This window comes from Ascaphus truei, unplaced genomic scaffold, assembly GCF_040206685.1.
Source record: "Ascaphus truei isolate aAscTru1 unplaced genomic scaffold, aAscTru1.hap1 HAP1_SCAFFOLD_1268, whole genome shotgun sequence".
In the NCBI taxonomy this organism is placed as follows: Eukaryota; Metazoa; Chordata; class Amphibia; order Anura; family Ascaphidae; genus Ascaphus; species Ascaphus truei.
The window spans coordinates 62,600-70,000 of record NW_027454141.1 but is presented as its reverse complement, the minus strand read 5'-3'; the positions used below and the strand labels follow the sequence as shown (position 1 = coordinate 70,000).

Genomic DNA, 7,401 nt, shown 5'->3' with positions numbered 1-7,401 from the left:
CTCACCCATTCCTTATCTACAGTCTCACTGTGTGTCCCCCTGCACTCTCTCTCACCCATTCCACATCTACAGTCTCACTGTGTGTGACCCCCTGCACTCTCTCTCACCCATTCCTTATCTAGTCTCACTGTGTGTGACCCCCTGCACTCTCTCTCACCCATTCCTTATCTACAGTCTCACTGTGTGTGTCCCCCTGCACTCTCTCTCACCCATTCCTTATCTACAGTCTCTCTGTGTGTGACCCCCTGCACTCTCTCTCACCCATTCCTTATCTACAGTCTCTCTGTGTGTGACCCCCTGCACTCTCTCTCACCCATTCCTTATCTACAGTCTCACTGTGTGTGTCCCCTGCACTCTCTCTCACCCATTCCTTATCTACAGTCTCACTGTGTGTGACCCTGCACTCTCTCTCACCCATTCCTTATCTACAGTCTCTCTGTGTGTGTCCCCCGGCACTCTCTCTCACCCATTCCTTATCTACAGTCTCACTGTGTGTGTCCCCTGCACTCTCTCTCACCCATTCCTTATCTACAGTCTCTCTGTGTGTGTCCCCCGGCACTCTCTCTCACCCATTCCTTATCTACAGTCTGACTGTGTGTGACCCCCTGCACTCTCTCTCACCCATTCCTTATCTACAGTCTCACTGTGTGTGACCCCCTGCACTCTCTCTCACCCATTCCTTAGCTACAGTCTCACTGTGTGTGTCCCCTGCACTCTCTCTCACCCATTCCTTATCTACAGTCTCACTGTGTGTGTCCCCCGGCACTCTCTCTCACCCATTCCTTATCTACAGTCTCACTGTGTGTGACCCTGCACTCTCTCTCACCCATTCCTTATCTACAGTCTCACTGTGTGTGTCCCCTGCACTCTCTCACCCATTCCTTATCTACAGTCTCACTGTGTGTCCCCTGCACTCTCTCTCACCCATTCCTTATCTACAGTCTCACTGTGTGTGACCCTGCACTCTCTCTCACCCATTCCTTATCTACAGTCTGACTGTGTGTGACCCCCTGCACTCTCTCTCACCCATTCCTTATCTACAGTCTCACTGTGTGTGACCCCCTGCACTCTCTCACCCATTCCTTATCTACAGTCTCACTGTGTGTGTCCCCTGCACTCTCTCTCACCCATTCCTTATCTAGTCTCACTGTGTGTCCCCTGCACTCTCTATCACCCATTCCTTATCTACAGTCTCACTGTGTGTCCCCTGCACTCTCTCTCACCCATTCCTTATCTACAGTCTCACTGTGTGTGTCCCCTGCACTCTCTCTCACCCATTCCTTATCTACAGTCTCTCTGTGTGTGACCCCCTGCACTCTCTCTCACCCATTCCTTATCTACAGTCTCACTGTGTGTGTCCCCCGGCACTCTCTCTCACCCATTCCTTATCTACAGTCTCTGTGTGTGACCCCCTGCACTCTCTCTCACCCATTCCTTATCTACAGTCTCACTGTGTGTGACCCCGGCACTCTCTCTCACCCATTCCTTATCTACAGTCTCACTGTGTGTAACCCCCTGCACTCTCTCTCAGCCATTCCTTATCTACAGTCTCACTGTGTGTGACCCTGCACTCTCTCTCACCCATTCCTTATCTACAGTCTCTCTGTGTGTGACCCCCTGCACTCTCTCTCACCCATTCCTTATCTACAGTCTCACTGTGTGTGACCCCCTGCACTCTCTCTCACCCATTCCTTATCTACAGTCTCACTGTGTGTGTCCCCGGCACTCTCTCTCACCCATTCCTTATCTACAGTCTCACTGTGTGTGTCCCCCGGCACTCTCTCTCACCCATTCCTTATCTACAGTCTCTCTGTGTGTGACCCCCTGCACTCTCTCTCACCCATTCCTTATCTACAGTCTCACTGTGTGTGACCCCGGCACTCTCTCTCACCCATTCCTTATCTACAGTCTCACTGTGTGTGTCCCCTGCACTCTCTCTCACCCATTCCTTATCTACAGTCTCACTGTGTGTCCCCTGCACTCTCTCTCACCCATTCCTTATCTACAGTCTCACTGTGTGTCCCCTGCACTCTCTCTCACCCATTCCTTATCTACAGTCTCACTGTGTGTGTCCCCTGCACTCTCTCTCACCCATTCCTTATCTACAGTCTCTCTGTGTGTGACCCCCTGCACTCTCTCTCACCCATTCCTTATCTACAGTCTCACTGTGTGTGTCCCCCGGCACTCTCTCTCACCCATTCCTTATCTACAGTCTCTCTGTGTGTGACCCCCTGCACTCTCTCTCACCCATTCCTTATCTACAGTCTCACTGTGTGTGACCCCGGCACTCTCTCTCACCCATTCCTTATCTACAGTCTCTCTGTGTGTGACCCCCTGCACTCTCTCTCACCCATTCCTTATCTACAGTCTCACTGTGTGTAACCCCCTGCACTCTCTCTCAGCCATTCCTTATCTACAGTCTCACTGTGTGTGACCCTGCACTCTCTCACCCATTCCTTATCTACAGTCTCTCTGTGTGTGACCCCCTGCACTCTCTCTCACCCATTCCTTATCTACAGTCTCACTGTGTGTGACCCCCTGCACTCTCTCTCACCCATTCCTTATCTACAGTCTCACTGTGTGTGTCCCCGGCACTCTCTCTCACCCATTCCTTATCTACAGTCTCACTGTGTGTGTCCCCCGGCACTCTCTCTCACCCATTCCTTATCTACAGTCTCTCTGTGTGTGACCCCCTGCACTCTCTCTCACCCATTCCTTATCTACAGTCTCACTGTGTGTGACCCCGGCACTCTCTCTCACCCATTCCTTATCTACAGTCTCTCTGTGTGTGTCCCCCTGCACTCTCTCTCACCCATTCCTTATCTACAGTCTCACTGTGTGTGACCCCGGCACTCTCTCTCACCCATTCCTTATCTACAGTCTCACTGTGTGTGACCCTGCACTCTCTCTCACCCATTCCTTATCTACAGTCTCTCTGTGTGTGACCCCCTGCACTCTCTCTCACCCATTCCTTATCTACAGTCTCACTGTGTGTGACCCCGGCACTCTCTCTCACCCATTCCTTATCTACAGTCTCACTGTGTGTCCCCCTGCACTCTCTCTCACCCATTCCTTATCTACAGTCTCACTGTGTGTGTTCCCTGCACTCTCTCTCACCCATTCCTTATCTATCCCTTACACTCCTCCCTCCTCTCTCTTTATTTCTCTCCTCTCTCACCCCCCCTCGTTCTCCCTCTCCTCTCACTCTCCACTTCTCTCCCTCCTTCTCCACATTTCTCTCCTCTCTCTCCCTCACCCCCCCCTTGTTCTCCCTCTCCTCTCCCTCCTCTCTATTTCTCCCCTTCTCTCTCTCTCCCTCACCCCCCTCGTTCCCTCCTCTCTTTATTTCTCTCCTCTTCTCTCTCCCTCACCCCCCCTCGTTCTCCTTCTCCTCTCCCCTTCTCTCCCCCTCCTTCTCCTCTCTCCTCATTTCTCTCCTCATTTCTCTCCCTCACCCCCCCCCCTCGTTCTCCCTCTCCTCTCCCTCTCTCCCTCCTTTCTCTTTATTTCTCCCCTTCTCTCTCCCTCCCTCCCTCACCCCCCCTCGTTCTCCCTCTCCCCTTCTCTCCCTCCTTCTCCTCATTTCTCTCCTCTCTCTCCCTCACCCCTCCTCGTTCTCCCTCCCTCTCCCTCTCTCTTTATTTCTCTCCTCTTCTCTCTCTCCCTCGTTCTCCCTCTCCTCTCCCTCTCCCCTTCTCCTCTCTCCTCATTTCTCTCCTCTCTCTCCCTCACCCCCCCCCTCGTTCTCCCTCTCCTCTCCCCTTCTCTCCCCTCTCTCTTTATTTCTCCCCTTCTCTCTCTCCCTCACCCCCCTCGTTCTCCCTCTCCCCTTCTCTCCCTCCTTCTCCTCTCTCCTCATTTCTCTCTCTTTATTTCTCTCCTCTCTCTTTATTTCTCTCCTCTCTCCCCTTCTCTCTCCCTCCCTCACCCCCCCTCATTCTCCCTCTCCCCTTCTCTCCCTCCTTCTCTCTTTATTTCTCTCCTCACTCTCCCCTTCTCTCTCTCTCATCCCCCTCCCCTTCTCTCCCCCTCACCCCCCATCGTTCTCCTCTCCCCTTCTGTCCCTCCTTCTCTCTCTCCTCTCTTTATTTCTCTCTCTCCCTCACCCCCCCTCGTTCTCCCTCTCCCCTTCTCTCCCTCCTTCTCCTCTCTCATTTCTCTCCTCTCTCCCCTTCCCTCTCTCCCTCACCCCCCCTCCTCATTTCTCTCCTCTCTCTCCTTCTCTCTCTCCCTCACCCCCCTCTCTTCTCCCCTTCTCTCCTCTCTCTTTATTTCTCTCCCCCCCTCATTCTCCCTCTCCCCTTCTCTCCCTCCTTCTCCTCTCTTTATTTCTCTCCTCTCTCTCCCTCAACCCCCCTTGTTCTCCCTCTTCTCACCCCCCCCTCGTTCTCTCCCCTTTCATGCTCCCGTTTGCTCTCTCTCCAGGACTCATACACATCTTATTCCTTCATAACCATTAACCCCTCCCCTGCCAGAGACACCGCAGAGTATCGCTCCATTACCCCCCTGCCAGAGACCCTGCAGAGCATCGCTCCATTACCCCCTCCCCTGCCAGAGACCCTGCAGAGCATCGCTCCATTTCCCCCCCTGCCAGAGACCCCGCAGAGCATCGCTCCATTAACCCCTTCCCCTGCCAGAGACCATGCAGAGCATCGCTCCATTACCCCCTCCCCTGGCAGAGACCCCGCAGAGCGTCGCTCCATTACCCCCTCCCCTGCCAGAGACCCTGCAGAGCATCGCTCCATTACCCCCTCCCTGCCAGAGACCCCGCAGAGCGTCGCTCCATTAACCCCTCCCCTGCCAGAGACCCCGCAGAGCGTCGCTCCATTACCCCCTCCCCTGCCAGAGACCCTGCAGAGCATCGCTCCATTACCACCTCCCCTGCCAGAGACCCTGCAGAGCATCGCTCCATTACCCCCCCTGCCAGAGACCCCGCAGAGCGTCGCTCCATTACCCCCTCCCCTGCCAGACCCCGCAGAGCATCGCTCCATTACCCCCTTCCCTGCCAGAGACCCTGCAGAGCGTCGCTCCATTAACCCCTCCCCTGCCAGAGACCCTGCAGAGCGTCGCTCCATTAACCCCTCCCCTGCCAGAGACCCTGCAGAGCATCGCTTCATTCCCCCTTCCCCTGCCAGAGACCCTGCAGAGCATCGCTCCATTACCACCTCCCCTGCAGAGCATCGCTCCATTACCCCCCCTGCCAGAGACCCCGCAGAGCGTCGCTCCATTAACCCCTCCCCTGCCAGAGACCCCGCAGAGCGTCGCTCCATTACCCCCTCCCCTGCCAGAGACCCTGCAGAGCATCGCTCCATTACCCCCTCCCCTGCCAGGGACCCCGCAGAGCGTCGCTCCATTAACCCCTCCCCTGCCAGAGACCCCGCAGAGCGTCGCTCCATTACCCCCTCCCCTGCCAGAGACCCTGCAGAGCGTCGCTCCATTAACCCCTCCCCTGCCAGAGACCCTGCAGAGCGTCGCTCCACTAACCCCTCCCCTGCCAGAGACCCTGCAGAGCGTCGCTCCACTAACCCCTCCCCTGCCAGAGACCCTGCAGAGCGTCGCTCCATTACCCCCTCCCCTGCCAGAGACCCAGCAGAGTGTCGCTCCACTAACCCCTCCCCTGTCTGTCAGTGTCAGCTCTTAGGGGGAATAGGCATGAACACCCCCTCACTCTCTGCTGTCTCTTTCTCCTCTTGGGATGAACGCAGTCTCTTGGTGTCGTCTCTTCCGTGGCTGTCTCTTCTCCTTCAGGCGGTCTCTTTTCTCTCCGGCTGTCTCCCGTATCCCCCTCTCCTCCCGTCTCTTTTTGTTCACAGACTGTCTCATCTAGGACTCCATTGCAGTCTCTTATCACTCTCAGCTCGCTGCTTTCTCCAGGGTTATCTATTCTCGTTTCCCTGACACTGTCTCTTATCTGTCTCTTCCACCTCTCCCTAGCTGTCTCTTTTGCCTTTTCTCTTCTCTCTGTGGGAAGGCTCTCTCTTTATATTACTGTCTGTCTTTTCTCCTCCTTGTGCTCTCTTCCCCTCCTTGTGCTGTCTCTTCTCCTCCTTGTGCTGTCTCTTCCCCTCCTTGTGCTGTCTCTTCCCCTCCTTGTGCTGTCTCTTCCCCTCCTTGTGCTGTCTCTTCCCCTCCTTGTGCTGTCTCTTCCCCTCCTTGTGCTGTCTCTTCCCCTCCTTGTGCCGTCTCTTTTGCTCCTGGCTGTATCTTCCTCTTCCTCTGCGGTCTCTATTTAGCCGGGCTATCTTCCCTCTTCGTTGAGCTAGCTAGCACTCTCTCAACGGGTTCGTTCCCACGGAGCACGCTCGCTCTCACGGTCTCTCTAGCTGTCTCTTTCTCTCGTGCGGACTGTTTCTTTCTCCCCCTAGCTGTCTCTTTCTCGCTCTGTATCTATCCCTGGTTGTCTCTCTCTCTATCCCTGGTTGTCTCTCTCTCCCCCTGGCTGTCTCTTTCTCTCTCCCTGGCTGTCTCTCTCTCTCTCTCCCTGGCTGTCTCTCTCTCTCTCCCCCTGGCTGTCTCTCTCTCTCTCCCCCTGGCTGTCTCTCTCTCTCTCCCCCTGGTTGTCTCTCTCTCCCCCTGGCTGTCTCTTTCTCTCCCCCTGGCTGTCTCTTTCTCTCCCCCTGGCTGTCTCTTTCTCTCTCCCTGAATGTCTCTCTTGTTTACACTAGCTGCAGTCAGCAGATGCTGCACATAGGCCCCGCCCCTCATCTGGTACGTCACTTCCGGTACCTGCCTCTGGCAACTGAGAGCTTCCCTAGCAACCATCTCTTCCCTAGCAACAGACCCTTGGTAACCGCCCCTTAGCAACCGCCCCAGGCCTTGTTTACATTGTGTCTGAGAGTCACTTAATGAGTCACTTAATGAGACAGTCACTTAATGAGACAGTCACTTAATGAGACAGTCACTTAATGAGACAGTCACTGAGGGGTCTGAGAGACAGTCACTGAGATCTCTTGGAGACAATTAATCACTTTAATGAGACAGTCAATGAGATCTCTGAGAGCAGTCACTTAATGAGACAATCACTGAGGTGTCTTGAGAGACTGCCAGGGATGAGAGACTATCACTTTAATGAGACAATCACAGATGTCTTAGAGACAGTCACTGATCGGTTTAAGAGACAGTCACTGACCGGTTTAAGAGACAGTCACTGATCGGTTTAAGAGACAGTCACTGATCGGTTTAAGAGACTGTCACTTGAGACAATGTCCAATAGACACTTTAATGTTTTGTCTAACTCTCTCCCTCTCTCTCTCTCTCTCTCTCTCTCTCTCTCTCTCTCTCTCTCTCTCTCTCTCTCTCCCCATGCCTCTCTCCTCTAGCTTTCTCCCTCCTCCCTCTCTCCCCCTTCTTTCGCTTCCTGTCCGCCCCTCTCTCCCCCTGTCTCCCTCTCTCTCCCCATGC

The 7,401-nt window shown here is 54.6% G+C and overlaps 1 long non-coding RNA gene across 1 annotated transcript in view; it reads right to left on the bottom strand.

Annotated features, from left to right (window-relative positions):
- Positions 1 to 6,750, bottom strand: part of LOC142475561 (uncharacterized) — a 16,488-nt gene extending 9,738 nt beyond the window's left edge. Inside the window, exon 1 of the long non-coding RNA XR_012791005.1 lies at positions 5,669 to 6,750. This is a non-coding gene — a long non-coding RNA (uncharacterized LOC142475561). The remainder of the gene's footprint in view (positions 1 to 5,668) is intronic.
- Between the last annotated feature and the right edge of the window lie 651 nt (positions 6,751 to 7,401).